The sequence below is a fragment of the Perca fluviatilis genome, chromosome 3 (genome assembly GCF_010015445.1).
Source record: "Perca fluviatilis chromosome 3, GENO_Pfluv_1.0, whole genome shotgun sequence".
NCBI classification, from domain to species: Eukaryota; Metazoa; Chordata; class Actinopteri; order Perciformes; family Percidae; genus Perca; species Perca fluviatilis.
The window spans coordinates 20,294,179-20,320,683 of record NC_053114.1 but is presented as its reverse complement, the minus strand read 5'-3'; the positions used below and the strand labels follow the sequence as shown (position 1 = coordinate 20,320,683).

The window sequence follows — 26,505 nt, the reverse complement described above, 5'->3', positions numbered from 1 at the left end:
CTACTTTGAAGAATCTAAAATATGACATGTTTTCAGTTATTTCACACTTTTTTGTTAAGTACATAATTCCATATGTGTTCATTCATAGTTTTGATGTCTTCAGTGATAATCTACAATGTAAATAGTCATGAAAATAAAAAGGAAACACATTGAATGAGAAAGTGTGTCCAAACTTTTGGCCTGTACTGTATGTATTTCACTGAGCGGTTTCAAATAAAACAAAGTGGTGCTATGACAAACTAAGATGTTCTGGACTTGCAAAATGATCTTATAAATTGACAAATGTGTAATTCATGGCTCAATTCAAACAGGATGAAACAATTGTTTCTCTCCCCGTTCACTATCATATATATTTTTTCAGAAATAAGGCCCCATGGGGTCCACCAAAAGTGGAGGGACTTTGCCCCTCTATTGTCATTGGAAATAACTGTGACCATTGTAGCAGGCTACCTTCAGCATAAACATCCACAGAAATCGACTTGCAGCTAGTCGCTGATTCCCTGACGTGAGGTTTTGCAACAAACGAACAGTGGAGTAGGTCATTTGAGAACTTGATTTTTAAAATTTGTGCACATTAATTTGTTTGTTTTCCGCCCAGGACACCTGGTCCAATGCAGCTTAGCGTAAATTCATCAGAAAGAAAGAGCTCATTGCTTTACATTTCTCTCTCTCTCTCTCTCTCTCCTATCTCTCTCTCTCTCTCTCTCATTCAGCTCCAGTTCTCATCATTCCCAGCGTCCAGGGTTCCTCCATCATCAGAAGCCCTGCTTCACATTACATCCATCCAGATCGTCAGGCTCATCCTTCATGGCTTCATCACCACCACCAGTGCCTAGATGCCATCAGGGGGATATTTCTGTATATCCATGGCCTCTATACCCCTATAAATTCAACCTTGCGATACAGTCTAATCACCAAAGACTCTAACATATCAACCTATTATGAACCATGTTATTTATAGTTATTTCACTCTTAAACAAAGTCTCTCCTGATTGAAATGACCACAGCAAACAGTTCAATGTCCGTTCTACTCTCATTCTATTTCTATGGAAGGGCCTCAGTCAGATTGATTCTAGCAGCTCCAGTGTTTCTAGGGATTTATCAGTGTTGATTGCCATTTCCTCCATGATCTTAACTCACTGACAGCTCATTTTAAAATCTTACTTCAGACTCTTATCTGATTTCTTGGACATTTCACACCCCTGTCCTCATTACCTTTTCCCTTTGTTTTGTGATACACACGGAAGTCTTATCTTGGTGCTATCCCAAAGACTATATATATATATATATATATATATATATATATATATATATATATATATATATATATATATATATATATATATATATATATATATATATAGCAATAATATAATATACAATATATAATACATATATTGTACAATGTCATATAGGTTTTACGTACAGCTGGAGGGAGCTTAGTACCCTTTCTTGGTCCGGATGGACCACAGCAACCTGACATTCATTCAGACTGCTAAGTGCTGAGCACAAAGCAAGTCACTTTAGCCATCTTTTTCTTTTCTTTTTCTGATTCCACAAATCTGCACTAGCCTGTGGAATCAGTGGAATGTGAGATTTACTCCTGGGTGGGATTCCTGTCATGTCCATGGATATGTCTCCATCTGTTTTATCTCTCTGCCTCTCTGAGGAATGGCCACCAATTATAGTCCTGTGACCTATGTCCTCCCTATAGTGTGGCACATACAATTAAGATAACACTAAATATTTAAAACCTTTACAAATGCTGATATACAACTATTCAAGATAACACTCTGATATTCAGGTATACATAAAAAAAAACATGGCCAAGAATCTGAAAAACAACGTTAAGCTTATCAAACAATAGAAAAATCATGAATCACATTTTTTTCCCAAATAAGTAGATAGTCATACATCTAATATCTTGTAACTGTAAAGTTACTGGATGACTGTGAAAAAGCACTTAAGTCTTGCTTTTCTCACATAAATCCAGATGGCCGGATGGAAGGGGATTTTCTTTTACAGACAAGGCCACAAAAATACTTCTAAGAACCTCCACAGATTACACATAACAAATGCACATGGTTGAGGTTGCTACTATGGCAGATTAAACATGATGTACAGCGGTGAAAGTAACAGAAACATCCTAAATTGATACACAGTATGATTCAGTCAGCGGAGCACTGACAACTCGAACAGTAGAACAGAGCAACCTGACCACATTCAACCCAATAAGTAATGGTTTAGTATATTTGTTTACTTTTGTGTGGGTAAAAGTTCACAAATGCACGTGTGAAACTGCACTAGCTTTATGTTTCGAGGTAATTGCTCCTACAGCAGCACTGGGTAAGGTAGCCAATCAGAGCGCAGGTGTTTTTACTGTGAGTGCATGTGAGTAATTGCCTCAATAAAACTGCCAGCCTCCATGTTTGGTCTCTGTCTAATTATTGATTGAGGGCTTTCCAGCACCAACAAATGGCATAACAAGTCCTTGATTCTTTTTAGTGTGTATTTATTTGATGAAGCCAACGAGTTACAAGTTGCAGCTTTAGAAATGAAATATGTGGTTACTAGTTGTCCATGTACAGTAACTTCACAATAGATTTGGTGAACTGACAAAAACAAAGGTGCTGTGCGCAACATTTAAAGTGAACTTGCTTACTAAGACTAATTGTTTTTGTATTAAGTGCTCAGTGAAATTAGCACTGCACATATTGTTTTTCATAGTCACTCGGAATAAGTAGCTTAGTATTTTTATGATAGTGTCCAGCCCAATGGAAGTCTGTCCAGTAATATTCCTTATACCTCCCATCACAGAGGTCAGCAAGTTGCAAAACTATTTAATATATAATGTGTAAATTAATACCCAGTCATTCACACATCAATGACAATGTCACATATTTGGAAACTGTCCCCATTTGCGATAAAACTTAATTTTCCATTTAATTAGATATATTGCAACAATTCCGTTGTAACTTTTTCTCTCTCTGATACTACTGCTCATTTTCGATGGAGCCAGGGTGCAGAAAACATACAGGACACAGCAGCCACAGAATGAAGTAATCAGCTATACTAGCTCCATTATTGACAATTCTCTCTGTTCTTTTCTTTCTTGTTTCTTTCTCTTTGCCCCTAATCCTATTCATTCTCCCTCCTCATGGTTCAAATTCATACCTTCAGCGTCCCCTGGCTCTTTGTTCTTTCTTTTGTCTCTCTCCCTTTCTTTCTTCTCAGCTTCTGTTGCTGCAACACCAGCCCAATACTAGCTCTCAGCAGGACACAGGCATTACATTGATCAGAGGAATGCCGTGTACAGCTATGTAATTCCTCCATTCCTCCGTTTTTTCTTTCAGTGTGAGAAGATGACTCAAAGATGGTACCAATGAGTGATGGCCTGTTAATGAAAGTTGCAGTAAACACAAAGAACACACTCGAACTGAACTCTAGTTTGCAATTTCATAATTGCTTGGTTGTTAAAATCAATCTTTTCAACAATCAGTATACTATATGCACCTTTAATGTATTTTTCAACTGTACACACCTGCTGATTTACGAAATTAGATTTTTATAAAGAAAATGTTATTTTGGAGGCAGCAATATTCCTGACACCTATTAGAGAAAAGAATGCCTAATTGTTTCACACATTTCTGTGCACATCAGCTCTGAGACCACAACAGATCCATTTTGCTATATTACTTTATGCTCAAAGTACCAAAGTCGCCACAGTTGTTCGATGTAATGGAAATCAATTTGTTTGAAAAATATGAGGCCGTGGCTCACAGAAAGCTGCAGCAATTGTCAGTGTGCAGGTTTTCGTTTGCACACATGTAAATAGATTTTTCTTGACTGGATGACTCCTTTATTGTGCTGCTTGAATGTGCTACCATTCTGGAGAAAGAATCTTAATATGAGTGAACATTGTCACATTTTGAACGACATCTAGCCTCTGTCTTACCGTTGTAATTTTAGTAACTATTTTTTAGCATTTGGGGCTTTTGCGATATTTGTATGCTGGATTTAATTTTTGGCAGGGTCAACCTTATTTGGGGAAAGTTAATATTTCTATATTTGAACAAACACAGAAGGCTAAGAAGTTGCTCAGAAAAGCAAACGTTTACAGAGACTGGCAGTGATTTGCAGATATCTATATACAACAAAGATTTATACACCATCCATAAAAACAATTTCATTGTACTTCATTTTGGTCCAGTTTTGGTCAGTGTGAACAGTAAAATGTGCTTTGTTATCTGTCAGCAAGACAACTCAATGTGTAGTTTATAGAATTATCAAGTAAATAAGTGCCATGAGCAAGTGATCATGTATACTTATTTTGTTGTGTGTGCATGTGTCTGTCTCTGTGTATATCAGTTGTCTGCTGTTAACAGATTGTAGAGTTTTATTTTTTACCTAACCCAAAAGGTTATTAATTGTGTGTTTATTTTGCATCATTACCATTGGTTCAATAACTTGGTAGCATGTAGCAAGATAAACACATTACAATTGGTAAATTAGATCTTTAAATCAGGTTAATATGTCCACCAGTCACTCTTGACTGTTTGTTGATACAGCTAAAGCTTTTACAATATTTAATCTTCAAGTCAAATTAGCATATGAATGATACTTGTTGAACAATTGTTGATGGCATATTTCAACTTGGAACAATCTTCTGTTATTGACGTCCACAACATGTAAATAGATATTTTATCATAACCAGACTTTCAGTGATTTATATGCTTGGCACTGTTATCTAGAATACAGCAAATTGATACCAGGATGTAGGGAAACATATAGTTTTAAATAATAGTCAATCAGAGCCACATTTACACACCTGAGAGTATGGTTTGCTGCAGAATGCAAGGTGCCAGATAAATGAAGAATCCTGCACTGAGCAATACAGGTCAGTTGTATCTGAGCATAACTGGGGCGATGGCTTTTAGGCTACTGTGTTAGCCCCGTATGGGACTGCCTCATCTACTGAAAAGGAAACAGTCCCAAATGCTTCCCATAGGAAAGTCCAGGGAAGCGTTAACCAGGTGTGCATTTAGGCTACCTTCCTCTAATTTTGCTTACACTATTGTTTCATTTGACATGCATTTCAGTTGCAATGTATATTGTTTAAATGTCAATAAAGTATTGTGCAAAATGTTGCATGTATATGGTCAAATTAATGGTTTTGTGGAACAACTGAAATATCCCTCGTTTGGAGCATTCCTTGAATCTGTCTTATTCTTCTTTTTCTCTTGTTTCCTGGCGGGTTGCGAAGAACGTTTAGGTACATACTGCCACCAACTTTACCCTTGAATCTGTCATGGTCTATTTCTTGGTTTTGTATTGGTTATCCAGATGCCAGTCGTGTGTATTAGCCAATCAGTGATGAGTACTGTAATCTACGGAGTAGATGGGTTGGACAAAATCGAAACGAGAGACAAGAAATAATAAATGATGAGCGGAGCGAAGCAAAACACAAACTCGGTAAAGTATTTTAAGCTAGCTACAGTTTGATAATTAGGGGAAAGGCCTGACGTGTTGCATATTTTTGTAACCCTGTAAAATGGGAAGGTGAGCCTTGTTTGGAGTGGCTTTCTGTTGGTAATTAATGCAAGTTAACTTAACGTTAGTTGGCACAACGGCGTAACCAAGCGTGGACTGTTGCTAGCTGTTAGCTTTCACCCTCACAAGAGACCGAGTGTGTGGGGAAACACATTTTGCATCAACTTTCTGAGTGAGTATGGTCCCTATCTGTATACTGAATTAATATGGACATCTATAGTTAAACAGAAAAGAGGTTTAATTATTGTTTCTGGATTTGTGGGTAGTGTCCTTCTGATGCTGCCCCACACTGCTACAGTGTCAGGACTGAATTCCCGCTGCATGCGAGGAGGAGCCAGCTTGCTTGCTGCACGCGGATAAACCACACCACTGGACAGAGTGTTTGCAAGACTGTTCGCTAACAGCTTCCTGATTTTACAAGGAACAGTGAGTAGTGATTAAGGTTACACAATATTTTTTTTATTTTATTCTCAGCTAAGGAATGTAAGGGTTTTGTAATACATATTTCATTTGAATTGTTTGGTATTTTCACGTCTGCTCATATTGTAGCATACAAGGTAAGTTTTGGGGTTATAGTGAATAGTGATTGCATGGGACTTTTAAGCTTACATGAAATATGAAATAAGCTAACCCAGGTCTCTGTGCACCCTACTTAGAGTTATGTGCTCAGTTTGTTGTTATGGTATACCCTTCCTATGGTTACCAGAGTTGGTGAGAATTAGTTGTAAAGTGGGTGTGACAGGAACCGAGAGATGACGTAATCTGTAATGCAACTGGAACCGAGGAACAGGAACCGAGAGATGACGTAATCTGTAATGCAACTGTGGTCCTGAAATGGCCTTGTACCAATAGTAAATCACGTCAGCATGGTTTGGGCCTCAATCTGTTGGTCTCTCTCTCAAGGCATTTCACTGTATGCAGGTATTATTGCTGACACAGGTACTACTGATAAAAAAGTGGTCTATGTGCTGTTAAGACAATAGACACAATTTCATATATTTTCTGTTTGCTGTCCCAGTACCTGCTGCATCAAATAACACCATTTACATTCACGCAGGTAATTTGCTTCCCATATTTAGTTGTTATTCGCTTTATTTATGATTTGTTGTGTAACAGTATTTGCTCAGCTGTGTTTTGGAATTATCATCCAGGCTAATGCACCAGATTGTGTGCCCGGGCCTTTCTAACGGGCAATGCCTGCAGTTGTGTATTTGAAAGCACAGGCATGGAGCGGCATCATCTGCTGGGAAAAGCCCGATCAAATGACAGATTTAGATTTGCCAAAGTCATTAATTTCACATGCTGGCAGTGGAAGTCCTTGTGGCTACTGAATGAGAAATGTTTTCGATGAAAGATTTAAATTCTTATTCAATCATCACAAATGCCATTGGGGAACCAGGCTTCAGTATTCACAGCCAGAACAGAATCATGGATTTTGGTGTTCAACAAAGAGAGAACAGAAAATAAATACCCTTCACCAATACACAATTTGCATTTGTGTTTGGCAGAAAAATATTTGTTTCTTATGTATAATTTCTCTCTAAATTAAGCAAACTCCCCCTGGATTGTGATGAAATAAGAATGAAGAGCCGAAGAGCTTTAGCAGTGTGCTCTTTACTTTGCCCTGACCACTGTTCAACACCTGGCACCCCGGTAATCCGGTAATGTCGGTCATAAAAGATGTAAATGTGAAACAGTCACTCAAATATTCAAACAAACATTGTAGCCTAGGGATTAACTGGTAGGAAATTGGAGAATTTGGAGGGATTTATGAAGGTAAATCTTTGTAGGGGCTGGCATTTTAATAGCTCTACAGAGTGGAGTTTTGTGTGTACTTGTGTGAAGTAGGCTACAAGTCTTGTGGCCTGTGCTCACATTTTTATGGAGCCAATTTGGGGCCACAATGTTTAAAGGGGTGATAGAATGATTATATAGGGTATTTCAAACTGTTTCTTATGGTCTCCTAATGGGGTATGTAACATTGGTTTGGGCTGAAAATGGCCTGGTTGATATTTTATTGGCCCTTATGCATCCCTGTGTTTTGGCCCTATTTGTAACAAGAGCTTTTCTTCCAAATATGGTATGCTCATGAATATTTAGATGAGCTGCGTGCTGATTGCCATACACACACATTAGAGACGCGCGCTGATTGGTTGAGCGAATCGCCATATACACATAAATTAGAGACATGCGCTGATTGGTTGAGCGAATCCCCAGTACACACACATTAGAGACGCGACAGAATCTCATATTTCAGACACTGCAATGTTTCGTTACCAAATTCACTTCTGAGACTTTTTATGCGAGAAATCAACTATATAAAGCTCAAATATGGGCCGTTTTACGAAAATTGATGGCTAATTGCAAATTTGGTAAGACGTGTCGGACTTTAAGAGCTCCACACAGTCTGACGAGAAAGCGGCAGCCTGCTGGGCTCCATACCCAGGGCAAAGTCGCCCTTTGTGGATTAGCTAGCTACTGCACTACCGGGGCTCCACGGCCGGCTGCCGGCATAACTATAATATATTTACAGTTTGAATTTCGTCACGGCACTTATATCACAGCTACCCCAAGATCTTACAAAGCTAACGTTGTGTCCGTTTTCAATGTAAGGCATTTTTATGAACGTCAGGTGTTTTGTTAGGAGGAGCAGCTAGCTAGCTATATATCCCATTCAATACAATGGGAAAAGATCGCTGCTAGCTAGCTACACTTTCAGCATAACTATAGTAGCTATATTTACAGTTTGAATTTCGTCACGGCACTTATAGGTCTCACAAAGCTAACAATGGTGTCAGATTTCAATTTGTTTGAATTTTTTGTATGGCTAGACGCCTTTGTAACACGGGTTTAGTGTTGAACTGTCCCTTCAATCCTATGTGTATGGTGTATAGATTGTAGCTCTAGTTTAATTAGGTAGTATTTATTAAGGGTTTGAATTTCGTTAAAAACACTACAACATCTACAAAGGTCTTATAAAACTAACAATGGTGTTTTGCAAGTTAATGAGGTTTCAGTTTTGTTAGCTAGCGCTGCCTTATGTTAGCTATGTAGCGGCTGGCGAAAGCAGAACGGAATATCGATCAATTTATCGTTATGGCGACATAATGCAATATATACGTATATATCCCGTTTTTTTCCGCGAATTGAGAGCAAATGTTCAGTCAAAGCCCAAATCAAATATGACTGTCACAAGGTAGTTTCATAGAAACAGTTGCAAAATCAAATAAATAATAAACCGGTTTCTTCACCTGGTTCATGATTAAATGCTCAGCTGTTCAAATAACAATAAAATGTAAACCTAAATACTGTATAACAGGAGTAACTTTTTGAAATCAAAGCTCCATAGGCTATTTGTGATTCGTTCCAAAGGTCAATTAAGCTTTTGATATTAATATAATCTACTTTGTTCAAAATGTAATGCCTCATGCCTGTAAGCCTAGGTTATAGTCCCATTCTTCCACTTGATACTGCTTCCACTTAAGTAAACTAAAAGATGAACTATCGACTACAAAACAAAGAAACTAATTAATGTGTTAATACAAAGAATATTTATTATGATCGGTTCACAGATCTGAGTCAAACGGAAACTTCACCCTTCTGAACTAAGAGTTTCTGCTTCAAGGTGAAGTTTAAACAGACTGAAATGTCCAGGCTCATTCCTCCACTATTTATTTCTGTATGTATTTATGCGTTACATGTAATTTTAACGGGCACTGAGCTCCAGATCCTGCAGCCGCGCGATGTCGCTGCCCCGCTGTAGCTTCTTTCAGTCCGCCTGCCGCCGGCAAACTTAGTGGAACTTTCCGCCCGATATCGACATACAGTTCGTCCTGGACTACGTGTAAAATCCTACCGATCACCACTCTGTCTTTGGCTGGTCCGATCTGGATCAGCGGGGACCGAGCGCCGGCAGCGGGAAGCTGTGTTTTTGCCCGGGGAGAGAGGCGCAGCGCGGCGCGGCCACGGGCTCTCCGCCTCCCGCTGCCGCCCGGAGCTCAGATTGCTGGTCGGAGGCGGCATATATAATCATAAAACACATTGTCACCTGTTAAATGTTATCCATTGCGGTTTGTTCTTTTCATTTCCTCTATCGAACATAATTAAGCAGTACAAAAGTCCGGCATCTTTAGCGTTGATCTGAATGCGCCGGACCCCTGTTCCAAGATGGCGCGGGTTTTGACGTATGTTTAGAACCTCACGGCGACATATCTATGGGAGCAAGGATCACATTTGAACTATATCGATATATGCGATATGGTCTAATTCCATATCTCATTTAAAAATATATCGATATATTTGTTTATATCGATATATCGCCCAGCCCTATGTGTAGCTACAAATCACGGATAGTTAGCTTCATTTTCGGCGTAATTCGAGTATATTTACAGTTTGAATTTCGTCACGCCACTTGTATAACCTCTACCCCAAGGTCTTATAAAGCTAACAATGGTGTCCGATTTCAATTTTATAAATTTTTGTGAATTTCAGAGGAATTCTAAGAGGAGGCTAGCTAGCTCTCATTGATAGAGCTACATCCAGCCGCAGGCTCTATCAATGACACTCGCGGACAAAAGGAGTTTATTTCACCGATCTTTTGTTTAAATAACTCAACACATTATAATTACACACATTATAAGATTAACTGGAGCCTGTGGTAAGAGATTGCTGGCGTAACAAGCTCGCTGACCGCGCTCTCACTCTCACACACCAGGATTTAGCAGGAAGAGGGGAGCTGCAGGCCCTGGAGCTCTGTCCAGTCAGCGGCGTTTGGTAGTCCATTAACCCACAAAACGGTGACTTTGCGCGGGTATGAAGTGCCGTGGGCTGCTAGCCGTGATGGAGCTCAATCGAGCTCACAGCAGGCCGGGGTCTGTGAAGGAAGGCAGGCCAGGCAGCGAGGCAGCAACCCAGGCAGCACCGGCTGCTGAACTCCGACACACAGTCGGACAAAATTTGCAATTAGACATCAATTTTCCTAAAACGGCCCATATTTGACCTCTACATAGTTGATTTCTCGCATAAAAAAGTCTCAGAAGTGAATTTTGTAATGGAATAGCAAAGATCTGCGCGACCTAAATTCAGAAGACTACCTGATCTCAGGTCAGTTGTGTAGCTTATGTAAATCTTGGGGCGTGACAGTTCTCTTAATACACCCATGGGCGTGACAAAGGTACAGGTCTTGGGATGCTTACATAAGCTTCCAGCTTTGTTGAGATTCGCCCGTTTTCAGTGGCTTCTATGTATGTCCTATTTACCCACCGAACTGTCCTTATTCAACTATGACAAGGTAAAATCGGTTTTGCATTCTATCATCCCTTTAATAGTACATAAAAGACTAGGTGAAGACTACTGTAACCCCATTAGTTGTTGTATAAGCGTCCAACCTCCACATTAGATCTCCCCATGAATTTAATAATTTGTTATATATGACATGGAAATCTCCTCCAAAAAATTTTCATAATTCAGAACGTCTAACCATCTTAATTGTCTTATGTCGGTTATTTTTTTAATCCTGTTAATAATATAATGACGACACCGAAGTAAGTTTAGCCAAAAATAGGTGACTGGGAGCCGGGTACTGATCACAGTTAATCGTGATTTTTGATTTTAGGTCATGATATCGTCCAGCCCTTGATGACTGAGCCCTCCCGAGTTAATGCTGTGACCAGTTTTAATCTAGTGTTCACAGACAGCTGATGTTGTCTGCTTCTGGTGTTCATTCAGTCTCTTGTCCAGAGTCCTTGCCATTTCACCATTGTAGTGTTCCTGTCAGCTGTTGCATGTAATGCCATACAGTACTCCACTTAATGTCCTCTCTTGGCGGGACTGGTCTTTTGGTTGTACTAGCGGAGATCTTGAGATGTGGAATAGTCTGTGGTGGCTCACTCTGACTTCAAGACTGTCTTTATATGTTCCAACAGCTCAGCTCATTAAGGGAGACCCAATGGGGTCATCCACTCGTTGTAAACATTGGCCTTAAGTTTAATTTCGGTAATACCGTTGTTTAATTATATATTCATTTGTTTTGTTTTTTGAATGGTTTAGCGTGGTTGTCTACACTTTTATTTGCTTTCATGCATTTTGCCATCTTAATTTAGCTATTTAAGTGCAAAATGAAGTGATAGAGCTTGTGCCCCCAAACAGTGCCCCAGACCATGCAGACAGTAGCCTGGCTCAACGGATGTACATTGCTGGGTTAAAGCCTGACATCACTGACCTGACGTCCCTCCTTTCTCACTATCTCTGCTATCTGGGCTTAGCGCCACCCAGGATGGTTGTGATTGGTCTAAAGAAATGCAAACAAGCCAGACCATAGTGATGGTCAAATGAAGCTTCGCGAACCAGTGTCGTTACTTTCTGAGCTCACTAGATGGTGCTCTCTGTTCAACAAAGGGTTTGGAAACCCATTGAATTGCCATTCATTTTTTTTTGTGCGAAGATTTTTTAAATTGTTTCTTTTCCCCAGAATCAATATTTTAAATTTTTTTTTTTTTACCAATAATTAGAGAGAGGATGCTGTCCTCATCTCCTACTTCAATGCCTAACGAATCTATCTCTTTCTCTCCCCTGTCTTTCACTGGTTGAAGCCTGAAAATACTGTAAAACAAATTAATAACATAACTAATTCCACTGGTCGGGCTGTTCAGCTCTGTTTCAGACTGATACATCCGGTTCATCCTCAACACGGGCCTTTTTCAGTCGCAGAAAATACTTTTCAATAGGCTACTCATCTGGATTGAAGCGGCAAACATTCCGTGTAAGAGTAAAAAATGACATAACATTATTTATAATACCTTTATTTGATTCACAGCTGCTACATATAGTGTTTTGACCTCGACAACCCAACTGCATTTTACTGCAAACTTGCGACTAGTTAACTTTCTAAAGCAGGCGCAATCGCTTGTCGGGTCGGGACTCCAACGTTAACACACTGACAACATTTTATTCAGAATCTAAAATATTTTTATAACACTTTCTAATGTGTGATTCTGTAAAGTGTCTCGAGATAACTTATGTTATGATTTGATACTATAAATAAAATTGAATTGAATTGAATTAAAGGTGTTCACGAGCTAGATACCAACCTTTCGTCAACTTGTGAATTTCGCCAGGCGTCTTCTCTCCTTGATGGAGACAGACGCTGAGTGCACAGTGGGATCGATTGTGTTTTAAGCCTCCAACGTCGTCAGATTTTGAGAGACTCTAGTCAGGCTAATTCCGCTCGCCATTTCCGGGTGAGTCCCGACTGCCCTGCCTCCGACTGAACGTGTCAGGTCGGCCAAAATGAAGGCCGACAGCCCCTCAGACGGATGACAGCACGGGACACACCGAAGAGACTTGAGTCACTGACCTCGCCAGACTGTCCAACGGCCGATTATCGCCTTAGTGTGTCTCGGGCTTTACAGGCACTAACCCTCACCGTAACCTTAAACATAACAATTGCCGCGGTGCCTGTAAGGTGACGTTTGGGGGCTTAAAAAAACCAACGCCGCACGGTGGGAGGAGCTGTGTGTGTGCGTGTGTGCACAAGTGACAGAGAGACGGAGGAGAGCAGGGTAAGGAAATGCAGAAGAACGTGTTTTAAATGGCGTTTCAAAAAAAAATATTAGTAACGAAATGCAACGTGCGGCGGCCGGTGTTGATAGTGAGGCGGACCGCCACACAATAGTCTGTGTGGGAAAAACTGAGAAGGAAAAGAAACTTGCAATACTCAATACTATAGAATCGCAATAAATGAAAATCGCAATACAAGTTGAATCGTCACCCATGTATAGTGAAAGAATCGAATCAGGACAAAAGCATATCGTCCCAGCCCTAATGTATACTGCCATTTACCAGCCAGTAAATCACTGCTTTGATTGCAGTAGTTTTGATTGCTCAGTTTTGCTCAGCTAGCTGTTGAATATTGTTTTCCACCCAAGGCATCTTCTGATGAGCAACCTGTTAGTAGTTTGAGAGGTCTCAAAGAGCATGTACTGTAGGTTGAGAACCCCCGCTTTACTGTTAGTTTGTCATGGGAATTATATTTTTTTATACAGTAAAGATAGTTATTTTAATATAATGGTGTGTTTGGGCTTTCTATACTTCAACAGCTTAACTTCTCTTCTGCCATGTGGTGTTAGTTTGTTACACTGCAGTAGAAAAGCCGAACATCAACATAAACCTGGAAACAGTAAATATCTCCTGGAAAGTAAATCATAGAATTACCATTTCTGGGAAAGAGGATAAGTATGTGACACATTAAAGATTCAAGCAAAACACATTTATAAACTGAAAAAGGAGACATGCACACAACTCAACTTTTTTTTTCTCTACTTTTAGGCTAATTTATGTGGTTTGCAATTCCATTCAAAGAATCGAAGGATTAATTAGCTGCAAAAAGTTGATCTCCCTCCATGTTTTCTTCTCTGTCAAAGAACGCCATCTGCACTGCTTTCCTGATTAATGAGCAGGTGGAGTAGGAAGCATTTTCATCATGGTGTGCAATGAGGCAAACAAAAGTAAAAGTACTACTCCCAGAACACAAAACGATATCAAGTGAGATTTTGTATGCAGTCCATACAAATGTCATTTCAATCCAAGTTGCGTACATATAAATGTGATTATATTGTCAAGATACAGTAATCTTAAAATAACAACATGAAATAACTGTAGTGCTAATAGGGTTGCAAAATTCCGGGAATTTTCAAAGTTGGAAACTTTCCATGGGAATTAACGGGAATTAATGGGAATAAACTGGATATGTTTAATATTGCTTGTTATAATACTGTTAGTCTATAACAGGGAACTTAAATGTAGTTGGAAAAAACACATCTTTCAGCATAATCTTGGTTAAAACAACCTGATTTAAAGAATGTCCTCCCTATATTCATCAATGAGTGCAGTAATCAGCATAGGCTACTACATACATAATAATACATAACCCATTGCTATTATTAACCTATGTGTGTTAATTGTAGGGTTGAAACGATTCCTTGAATAACTTGAATAATTCGATTACAAAAAATCCTCGATGCAAAATGACTGCCTCGAAGCTTCGTTAAATAAATGTTACCAACGTTGTATCGCTGACGGACGATGTTTCCGCACGGATCATTATTACTGTCGCACAGACGCGGCTCAGTCTGCCGCTGGCGACACATGCCAGAGCGTAAATAGCGAGGGGCTAAGAGAAGAGACAGGCTGGAGAAAACGACAGAAAGTGTCCAAAGTTTTAAACTAAAACTCTGTACCGTGTGTCTACTGCAAAATCACACTAGCTTACCACGATAATAGCACGACGTCAGTGCTTTAGCATCTCAACAGAAAACATGGAGTCTAACTTAAACCTCCATTCCACGAAGCAGACCCAACAAAAGTGAATCAGAGTCGTATGGACGATGAAACTACACCAAACACAACGACTACCAAAATCAAAGACAAGAATATACGTAGTGGTGACCACGATCTGATCTAAAGAGCTGACACGTTGACTATCCCTTCGGAAAAACAGCTGATTGTTGCGCGCATCTCTTTCTTTCTTTCTTTCTTTCTCTCTCTCTCTCTCTCTCTCTCTCTCTCTCTCTCTCTCTCTCTCTCTCTTTCTGATCAACAGCTGATCAACGACCTAATAGCATAAGTGTAACAGAGTTGTGTGACATTATAATCAAATATATAAATGAAAATAGGTTGAGTATAACTAATATTTACATATAGGCCTACTGTATATACAGATCAGTCTCTGGTTGAAACTTGTAGTTCTGAAAGTTAAGTTGCACAACTTAATGTAATGTTTGTGTATATTTAATGTCTGCCTTAGTTTGAGGTTGATATCATTTGAAAAAAAATTCTCTTTAAAAACAATGTAATATGGCACTTAAATGCACTTAATATGTTTAGTTTCTTGAGAGATGATATTGTAAGCAATGTAGGCAATACAAATGTTGCTTTTTTCCGAAAATGTTGCTTTTTTTCCCTAGTTTGGGTTGTTTTAAAAACGCAAAAAAAATTATCCGATTAATCGATCGATAAAGTGCTAGATTAATCGATTACAAAAAGAATCGATAGCTGCAGCCCTAGTTAATTGTATAGCCCACTAACCATAGTAAATCAAAATTGGAATGTTTCCAAAATTCCACAGCTAAACTTTCCATTTGTGATGTTCCGAGGGGATAAAACCTGGAGATTCTATGAGGAGAAATGATGTGACCAGTCACTGAATTAATTCTGTTCCCAGTCTGTAGTGTTCATTACAAACGCAGCCAATCCAGTAATTCTGTATTCTAAACTCCCTCCCTCCCTCCTGAGACACACATCTCTAAAATACAAGGCAGAGTTATACTCATTAAACGTAATACACCTTTTTTTTTTCTGCCACATGGCATTGTTTTGTCATTGATTACGTGCGACCCTCTTTATTGATTGATTTCAATATCGATTGATCCAGCTTAAGGTTAGCCTACTATAAAGGTGCTGGTTGACAAGTAGCTAATGCTTGGTCTATAACGTTAGCTAATTCTTGGTGGGTAACATAAGATTACAACATCGTTCAACACGCTCAGTTATTTTTAATATGATTGTTTTGACCACGGTTAACAACTCTTGGCTAACCCACAAATTCATCAGTAACGTTATCTATCTATCTATCTATCTATCTATCTATCTATCTATCTATCTATCTATCTATCTATCTATCTATCTATCTATCTATCTATCAATAAATAAATAAATAAATAAATAAATAAATAAATAAAAAAAAAGACGACCCTTATTATAAGACGACCTCCCCCTCTTTCAAGACTCATTTTTGGAAAAATATTTTTTTAAAATAATTTTATTTCAAAATAATTGTAATAAAAACACATTTAATTAAACAAGGTAGGCTGTTTTTAACCTATTTTAAACAAAATTATATTTTCAATATCTTTTTAGATGAAAGTGTCACATTTAAACGAACGGTAAATATTTCCAAGGCCTTCAGCTGAATGACTGCTCTGGTAATGGGCATCCCATCGGCTGTCCCCTCCCCTCCTTGAAGGAACATCCATTCATCCCGCTGCCTCAGCAGAGCTAAGGCAATCATCAAAGACTGCTCCCATCCTGCCTACCCCCTGTTTGACCTGCTGCCCTCTGGCAGGCGCTACAGGTCAATCAGGACCAGGACAATTAGACTCAGGAACAGCTTCTTTCCACGAGCCATCACCACACTGAACACACACACTCACACTTTGTCAGTTGTAACTGAGAGTGGGTCTGGGCAAGCTTCATTCACGGCCCATTTCACCAACGGACGCCGCTCAAATGCCTCTGGGCGCAATTGGATAGTCCTTCAACCAATCAGACCAACGATCCGGGTGAAGTAGCAGCGACGCCGGCATCAACGTGTTGCTGCGCTTTGGTGGCCGTCATGTTGAATGTAAACAAAAAGCTGGCTGCCTCGCTGCGCTATCGTCATCGTGTAAAGCCCGCCTCAGCGCTTGTGATTGTTGCCTCGATTTGGAAAAATTTGAAATTGGCTCGAATGGGCTCTTGGCCAGACTGACTTGCAGAGCAAATCTCAAATTTGCCGGAAGTTCATCAGGGTTTTCCCCAGGCTAGGACCATGTGCAATAACTATACTCAGCAAAAAAAGAAACATCCTCATTTTCAACTGCTTTTATTTTCAGCCAACTTAACATGCGAAAACTTTGTATGAACATAGCAAAATTCAACTACTAAGAACTAAACTGAACTTTTCACAGACATGTGACTAACAGAAATGGAAAAATGTGTCCCTGAACAAAAGATGGTCAAAATCCAAAGTTGCAGAACGTTACAGGGAAGACATCCTCCTCCCTCATGTGGCACCCTTCCTGCAGGTTCATCCTGACACGACCCTCCAGCATGATAATGCCACCAACTTCTGGGTTAAATATTTGACCCAAATCTTGGGTTAAAATAACCCAACAGTGTAGTTAATATAACCCAACTTCTGGGTTAAATACCTGACCCAAATCTTTGGTTAAAATAACCCAACTTCTGGGTCAAAAGAACAACCCAATTTTCTGGGTTGAAATAACCCAGAAATTAGTTGGTCCCTTTTTAACCCAGGAGTTTTAACCCATTATGGGTTATTTTTGACCCAGGAGTTTTTAGTGTATACTGCAGTGCATCTCCTCCTCATGGACTGCACCAGGTTTGCCAGTTCTTACTGCAAGATGTTACTCCACTTTTCCACCAAGGCACCTGCAAGTTCCCAGACATTTCTTGGGGGCATGGTTCTCGCCCTTACCCTCCGATCCAACAGGTCCCAGATGTGCTCAATGGGATTGAGATCCGGGCTCTTCGCTGGCTCTTTGACCCAGGAGTTGGGTCAAAAATAACCTAACTTGGGTTACTATACCAGTATGCCAAATTTCAGAAAAAACATTATATATATATACTTCCCAGTGGGCATTTGATGTCAATTTAACATCAATATGACATCAAACATTGACGTCAAAATTACGTCGAAATTGTATTGACATATTTTGATATAATTTCAATGTCAAGCATCACTCAGTTTCAACCTAAATGTACAATGACTGACAACATACACATAGATATATGTGCAAATTATTTAATTTATGTAAAACTTAGACATTAGAACATACATCATGTATCATTTATTGAAGTGGTGCAGTGGTTTCAAAATGTATCAACGTACAAAATCCCAATTCCTGTAGGGCATGGCTAATGTACATAATGTTTGTTTTTCTCCCATAGAAACCATAGATTTTGCATTGTGCATTACTGTATTTGATTAATATCACTATGCATCTTATCAAAATGCTATAAAATGCCCCCCTCCACTCCCTTGTGAATCTGTGCCTGTGTACCTTTTAGTCTGGGTTACACAAGGATGGCAATATCCCGACCCGTCATAAATGGTCCTGAAATGTCGGTAAGAACCCATAGTAATGGAATATCCATGTTGTTTTATTCATAATGTTTGGTAGATGTACTGTATAATCCAGCTCATACAAAAGCAAAGTATTAAAAACAAAACTTATTTTCCGGTGATTCCCGTGTGGCTGAAGACGTTTCCCACCACACAAGTTAGGTTGAAGCACACTGGCGTGTTCGCGAGACTTCTCGGGCCTTCTCTGGTGTCTGTTGAGGAAACACAAACGCAAAACACAGAGTGAGGTCTGGTGTAACAGACTGAGTTTTTAAAGTACATATCTTAGAGTTTTACTTACATTTTGCAGCCTCGCCATAAACTCCCTCTCCTCCTCCATGTCCTGAGGTCCCTGACTCCTGGTAGGGGGCAGGGGTTTTGTCTTGGAACTGGAGGAGGACTCAGGCTTGCATGACCTCTTCCTGGTGGTGGTGGAGGAGGAGGAGGCTTCTGGTGACTCCGGAGATGGCACGGTGTGGGTCAGGGCTTAGCGGAAATGCTCCCTCATCCTCTTTGACTGGGCCACGTTCAGGCTGAGGGCGTAGAAGCAGTCAGCGGTGGCCATGTTGTGGCACATAAAAGGTGGCCACCATCTTCTGCTGCCCGACAGAAGGTTGTTCTTGACCTTAAAACAGTAGGAGAGAAAAGATTGCTACGGTTAGTTAAGCCAGCAGAGTTTTAATGAAATCCAGCATGAACAGAGAAGTGACTGAGGAGAACTTACATGAGCAGACACAGCAGTCCTCAGGTCAGTGAAGTTTGGGGACCCTTTAAGGCGGATCTCCGCCCACGCTACCTGCAGGTGGTGAAAGAAGTTTTAGCATGGGCCCTTCCCAGCCTTGAAGAAAACCAGCTGGTTCGGTGGCTTGCTGGCCACCCGTAGCTGCAGCCACCTCTCCAGCCATCGAAACTCGTCAGTCTCTAAGAACATTTGGGCCACCCCAAAGGACTTGTTAGTCTTGTGTTCCCTGATCTGCAATACACAGAAAACGGACGGACTCTTTCAGAGGAAACATTAACAAAAACAGACTCACAAGCACTGACAACAGGACACAGATTTTTATACTTACAGAGATCACAAAACCCTAATCGCCAGGCCTGTGCGCCTCTGCGGCCTCTTTGACCTCGCAAACCCGGAGGATACCGAGTACCCCCGGGCAATATTTCAGCACACTAAGGGTAAGAAACATACACAAACAAGGACACATCACTATGCACGGCAGACTTCTGTTGGAGATGGGACTATTTTCACTATTTTGGAAAGAGGGATGCACACTACCCAGCAGCTCTGGGATCCTCAGTGTGGCCCCCTCCTGACACCGCTTCAGGTCTTCGCAGGATATTATCCTGGCCTTCTTGTGGCTTTTCACTGCCAGCTGGTGCAGGACAACATTCCTGGTTGTGTCTGTGATGCACTTTGTGACGGGGCGCAGCACGCTCACCACATCCATCGCAGTCAGGTGAGACTGGGCAGGCAGTTTCAATTGTATTTGAATTTTTCTGTTAGAAATGTGCCGTTGTGATGGTCTTGCCTACGGACTGGAGGTGGGCTGTGTATCTGCAGAAACATGGGTTTTGAGTTAGTCCCTTTTCACATCAGGTGTGTGTCATAACCACTTCACAATAATTCACATGGAAAGTCACACTTACTTTTGGATGCCATCAATCTTCCTTTAAAATAGCCAGCTGAACAATACAGTCTGTCCCTTTGCCAGGTAAAATATAAAAGACCTGACACTCGACACATTGGTCTGTGCATTTTCCAGCTGCTTGGAAGTGGGGCAGCTGCCCTCATGGTACCGCTGGTAGTCCTGGAGGTCTTCTGTGAAGGCAAGGCAAGGCAAGGCAGCTTTATTTATATAGCACATTTCAGCAACAGGGCAATTCAAAGTGCTTTACATAAAACATGAAAGAGCAGTCCGAAACAATTAAAAACAATTTAAAAAAACATTAAAAGACAAGAATAAAACTTACAGTGCAGTATAAGCACTGTTTGGTACTGTTAGTACTACTAGGTACTGTCAGGCACTGCTATGCACTGTTCTAGGTACTATTAGGCCCTGTTAGGCACTATTAGGTACTGTTGGGTACCATTAGGCACTGTTCTAGGTACTGTTAGGCACTGCTATGCTTTGTTAGGCACTGCTATGCACTGTTCTAGGTACTATTAGGCCCTGTTAGGCACTATTAGGTACTGTTGGGTACCATTAGGCACTGTTCTAGGTACTGTTAGGCACTGCTATGCTTTGTTAGGCACTGCTAGGTACTGTTAGGCACTGCTATGCACTGTTAGGCACTTCTATGCACTGTTAGGCACTGCTATGCACTGTTAGGCACTGCTAGGTAAAAACCTGGAAACAGTTTCTCATCCTGTTTCTTATAGTCAAGACGACTATTTTATTTTGTTAATAGTCCAGACGACTATTTAATAGTTCAGACGACTATTTCTTAGTCCAGACGACTAAGTTTTGTTTTGTAAATAGTCCAGACGACTATCTCTTAGTCCAGACAACTATCTCTTAGTCCAGACTACTGCATTTTAATTTGTTAATAGTCCAGACGACTATTTCTTAGTCCAGACGACTTTTATTTTGTAAAAAATACCACTAGATAAAAGACCAGATTAAAATTGACAGTGCAGTAAAATATGTGAATAAAAGTTACAGTGATAGAATGTCATACAGTGTCAACTTCAGTAAAAAATGATAAGAATTTAAAGAAAGAGCAGTTAAAACAGTTATTTAAAGAGAGGCATCATCAAAAAGATAGGTCTTCAGCCTTGATTTAAAAGAACTGAGTTGCAGCAGACCTGCAGTTTTCTGGGAGATTGTTCCAGATATGTGGAGCATAAAAACTGAACGCTGCTTCCCCCTGTTTAGTTCTGACTCTGGGGACAACAAGAAGACCTTTCCCAGACGACCTGAGAGGTCTGGGTGGGTCATAGTGTAGTAGCAGATCAGAAATGTATTTTGGCCCTAAACCGTTTAGTGATTTATAAACCAGCAAAAGTATTTTGAAATCAATTCTTTGAGGCACTGGAAGCCAGTGTAGAGACTTCAGTACTGGAGTGATGTGATCCACTTTCTTGGTGTTAGTGAGGACTCGGGCAGCAGCGTTCTGAATCAGCTGCAGCTGTCTGATTGATTTTTTTAGGGAGACCTGTAAAGACACAGTTACAGTAGTCAAGTCTACTGAAGATAAAAGCATGGACAAGTTTTTCCAAATCCTGCTGAGACATAAGTCCTTTAACCCTTGATATATTTTTAAGGTGATAATAGGCTGATTTTGTAATTGTCTTAATATGGCTTTTAAAATTCAGGTCTGAGTCCATGACTACGCCGAGATTTCTTGCTTTGTCGGTTGTTTTTAACATTGTCGTTTGAAGCTGAGCGCTGACTTTTAATCGTTCCTCTTTTGATCCAAAAACAACCACCTCAGTTTTTTTCTTCATTTAATTTAAGAAAGTTCTGGCACATCCAGTCATTAATTTGTTCAATGCACATATTCAGTATTTGTATTGGGCTATAGTTCCCTGGCGATAAGGTTATGTAAATTTGTGTGTCATCCGCATAACTATGGTAACTTATTTTGTTGTTTTCCATAATCTGAGCCAGGGGAAGCATGTAGATGTTGAATAGAAGAGGCCCCAGAACAGAGCCTTGGGGAACTCCGCACGTCATACTTGCATGCTCAGATGTATAATTACCTATAGACACAAAGTAGTCCCTATTCTTTAAATAGGATTCAAACCACTTTAGTACTGAGTCAGAAAGACCAACCCAGTTTTCCAGTCGGTCAAGTAATATGTCATGGTCGACCGTATCAAATGCAGCACTGAGATCAAGTAATACTAAGATTGAAATTTTGCCACTATCTGTGTTTAAGTGGATGTCATTAAAGACTTTAACAAGAGCTGTCTCAGTGCTGTGATGTGGTCGAAAACCTGACTGGAAGATATCAAAACTGTTGTTTAGTGATAAGAAAAGGTTGAGTTGTTGAAAAACTGCTTTTTCGAAGATGTGAACACACATTTTAAATTATCTGAGTAACATTTAACATTGAGGTAGAACACATATATTTGTACTACTTTTCTTTCTTACCAATTGAAGGAGGGAATTTCAGGTTCCTTATTCCAGTGCTATGTCCACTGCCCCGGAAGAGGTTTTTCAGGTGTGTGTTGAGGAGGAGGCTGATGCTGCTGAGGCTGAGGGGTGTGCAGCTGAGGAGGCTGAGGGCTATTTTTCTTCCATAGCATGTCTTCTTTCAGACTATTATAAAAAAAACAGATACACAATTACATGTTTATTTTACCCTGTCTATTTGCCCAAAGGTTAGCAGTAGATAAAGCCTTGTTTGCATTTAAACATTTCAGAAAAATTATGATACAGGAAAATAATTGTCTTAATGTCAGTAAAAAGGAAGAAGTCTCATGTTGTTTAAATGTATTACACTATTCACTTGTATGTATGGAACTTATATAACGTTACACCAAACTTTCAAGTTTCCTTCCTCTCTATATTCTTAAGGTTTTTACATTAGGGATTAGTTCATATATCATTCAAAGCCTGATTTATGTAAAAGGTTATACCTAAAAAAAACAATAGATTTTTTTTCTTGGCTGTCCAAAATTCCCTCCTTTAAAAACGAGTGTAATCTACTCTACAAATTTGTTCTGTATATTCATCCTTAAAAATAAATTTACAGCAATAACTTCCAGGGAGTTGTGTATAAATCAGAGGTACGCCACAGCCCCGGGCGGGAACCAGCGATTTGTCAGCATTACATTTTTTCATTTTTTATTTAAAAGGAACTACATAAAGTACTTGATACATAATTTTTAGTAACGTTACACAAACAATTAAAAATTCATCCAACATGGAAACGTGAGCATTCAAAATAGGCTACATGATAGCTGAATACAAATTCTCCTCCTTTTTCTGCATGTTCACTTTTCAGCAAGAAAATATCCAATATTAATAATGTCCGTACATTTCTAACGGTCGGTGGATTAGCTATCGTTAGTAACGTTTTATTCATAAACATCTCCTTAAACCGAGCTAGCTAAATCAATGTTAGCTACCTACGTTTTAGCGTTCTAACATTTGTTGTAGCATTAACCTAGCTAGCTAGCCAGCCAATGTAGCATACAGTGACTCAGATACATCTTAAAGGGGTGATAGAATGATTATATAGGGTATTTCACACTGTTCCTTATGGTCTCCTAATGGGATATGTAACATTAGTTGGGCTGAAAATGGCCTGGTTGATATTTTATTGGCCCTTATGCATCCCTGTGTTTTGGCCCTTTTTGTAACGAGAGCTTTTCTTCCAAATATGGTATGGTCATGAATATTTAGATGAGCTGCGCGCTGCTTGGTTGAGCCTTAGCCCCGTACCCACACATAGAGACGCGCGCTGATTGGTTGAGCGACTCGCCATACACACGCATTAGAGGTCGTGTGCTGATTGGTTGAGCGAATCCCCAATACACAGACATTAGAAACGCGACAGAATCTCATATTCCAGACACTGCAATGTTTCCTTACCAAATTCACTTCTGAGACTTTTTTATGCGAGAAATCAACTATATAAAGCTCAAATATGGGCCGTTTTACAAAAATGGATGGCTAATTGCAAATTTGGTAAAACTGTGTGTCGGAGTTCAGCTGCCTGTGTTGCTGCCTCGCCGCCCGGTCTGCCTTCCTCCACAGACCCCGGCTTGCTGTGAGCTCGATTGAGCTCCGGCACGGCTCCTGCAGCCCACAGCACCTCATACCCGCGCAAAGTCACCGTTTGGGCTGCTGGACTACTACCAAACGCCTCTGCCCTGACAAAGCTCCAGGGCCTGCATCTCCTCTCTTCCTGCTAGCTAAATGGCCCGTGTGTGAGAGCGCGGTCAGCGAGCTTGTTACACCAGCAATCTCTTAACACATGTTACACACATGTCACGCCACTTAGCTATACAACATATAACTATATGTTTTATAAAGCTAACAACGGTGTCCGATTTCAAGTTAATGAATATTTGTGAGCTGTAAGGGTTTCGTTAGCTGCGACTGTCCCTTCAATCCTATGTGTACAGATTGCGGCTAGTTAGCTTCATTTTTGGTCGTAATTCGAGTATATTTACAGTTTGAATTTCGTCACGCCACTTATACAACATCTAACTATATGTTTTATAAAGCTAACAACGGTGTCCGATTTCAAGTTAATGAATATTTGTGAATTCCAGAGGAATTCTAAGAGGAGGCTAGCTAGCTCTCATTGATAGAGCTCCATCCAGCCGCAGGCTCTATCAATGAGACTCATGGACAAGCGGCGTTTATTTTCCCAATCGTTTGTTTAAATAACTCAACACATTATAATTACACACATTATAAGATTAACTAAAATCTGTGGTAAGAGAATGCTGGCGTAACAAGCTCGCTGACCGCGCTTTCACTCACATACACCGGGCATTTAGCTAGCTAGCAGGAAGAGGGGAGTTGCAGGCCCTGGAGCTCTGTCAGAGCAGCAGAGTTTGGTAGTAGTCTACCAGCCCAAACGGTGACTTTGGCGGCGGGATGAGGTGCTGTGTCCCCAGCGTGACCGCGAACTCAATCCAGCGCACTCACAGGCCGGCCCGTCTCTGTGAAGGAAGGCAGAGCGCAGGCGGCGAGGCACCACACGGGCAGCACCCGCCCTTCTGAAGTCCGACACAGTCGGACAAAATTTGCAATTAGACATACATTTTCGTAAAACGGCCCATATTTGACCTCTAAGTAGTTGATTTCTCGCATAAAAAAGTCTCAGAAGTGAATTTAATGGTAAAATAGCATATGAACAATGTATACATTTTCTGAGATCTGCACGACCTAGATTCAGAAGACTAACTGATCTCAGGTCAGTTGTGTAGCCTATGCAAATGTTGGGGCGTGACCGTTCTCTTAATACACCCATGGCTGTGACAAAGGTTCCGGATTTTGAGATGCTTACGCAAGCAACTAGCTTTGTTGAGATTCGCCCGTTTTCAGCGGCAGTTTCAAAATATGAGATTTTCATAGTAAAGGTGTGTCAATGGGATTTTGAGCTTATATGTATGTCCTATTTACCCACCGAACTGTTGTTATTCAACTATGACAGGGTAAAATCGGTTTTGCATTCTATCACCCCTTTAATAAAAAAGAAAACCGATAACTCACTTACTTAGATAACGTAAATTTGAATGTGCAAACAGACATAGCGCTAGATAGATAGATAAACGATACAGCATTGACATGTCTCCATTAACGACTCCTTTGAAATAACTTTAATTAAGTGAAATGTCAGTTACTCTTCACCATAGATATAGAACAATCTATCCTCTTTACAAGTTAGTGACGCTAGTTAAGTTAGCTAATGGAACGTAAGAGTTTATTCTAGAAGCACGATTTAAACAAGCACATTTTCTGCAACAAACTACCAGTAAAATGAAAATGCTTACCTCGCCTCCCTGCCCCAGGAACCAAAGTGTCATTTAGAGGAGAAAATAAGCTGGTCCGATGTCAAGACAACTCACCGAAAAATACATTGGAGAGTACATTGGGTTACTCTTTGAATATAACCCAGAAACCCAAACAACCCAGGCATTGGGTCAAAATATTAGCCTTATAACCCAGAAAATGGGTTACTCTCTGAAAAAATAACCCATAATTTTAAGCCAACACAAATAACCCAGAAACTGGATTGAAAAAATAACCCAGGAGTTTTTATGCAGCTGGTGGCCACACCAGATACTGACTGACTTTTGATTTTGACCATCCTTTGTTCAAGGACAAATTTTTCCATTTCTGTTAGTCACATGTCTGTGAAACCTTGTTCAGTTTAGTCCCTAGTAGTTGAATTTTTTGAGTTTAGTACTTTTAGTGTGTGTATTTCTTTCTATTTGAGTATTGTTTTACTATTTATTTCTTGTCTTTTTAGATTCAGATTTATGTTTACTGGGTGAACTGCTGCTAAGAATTTCGTTCATTTTTGTACAATGACAAATCTTCTGATTCTGATCATTCCGTTTTTCAGTCTGGCTGTTTGCATTT

The 26,505-nt window shown here is 40.0% G+C and overlaps 1 long non-coding RNA gene across 1 annotated transcript in view; it reads left to right on the top strand.

Moving 5' to 3' along the window:
* The first annotated feature begins 5,347 nt into the window (after nucleotides 1-5,347).
* The window catches only part of LOC120556571, a 34,295-nt gene continuing 13,137 nt past the window's right edge, over nucleotides 5,348-26,505 (top strand). Inside the window, exons 1-2 of the long non-coding RNA XR_005638867.1 lie at nucleotides 5,348-5,722; nucleotides 5,817-5,976. This is a non-coding gene — a long non-coding RNA (uncharacterized LOC120556571). The remainder of the gene's footprint in view (nucleotides 5,723-5,816; nucleotides 5,977-26,505) is intronic.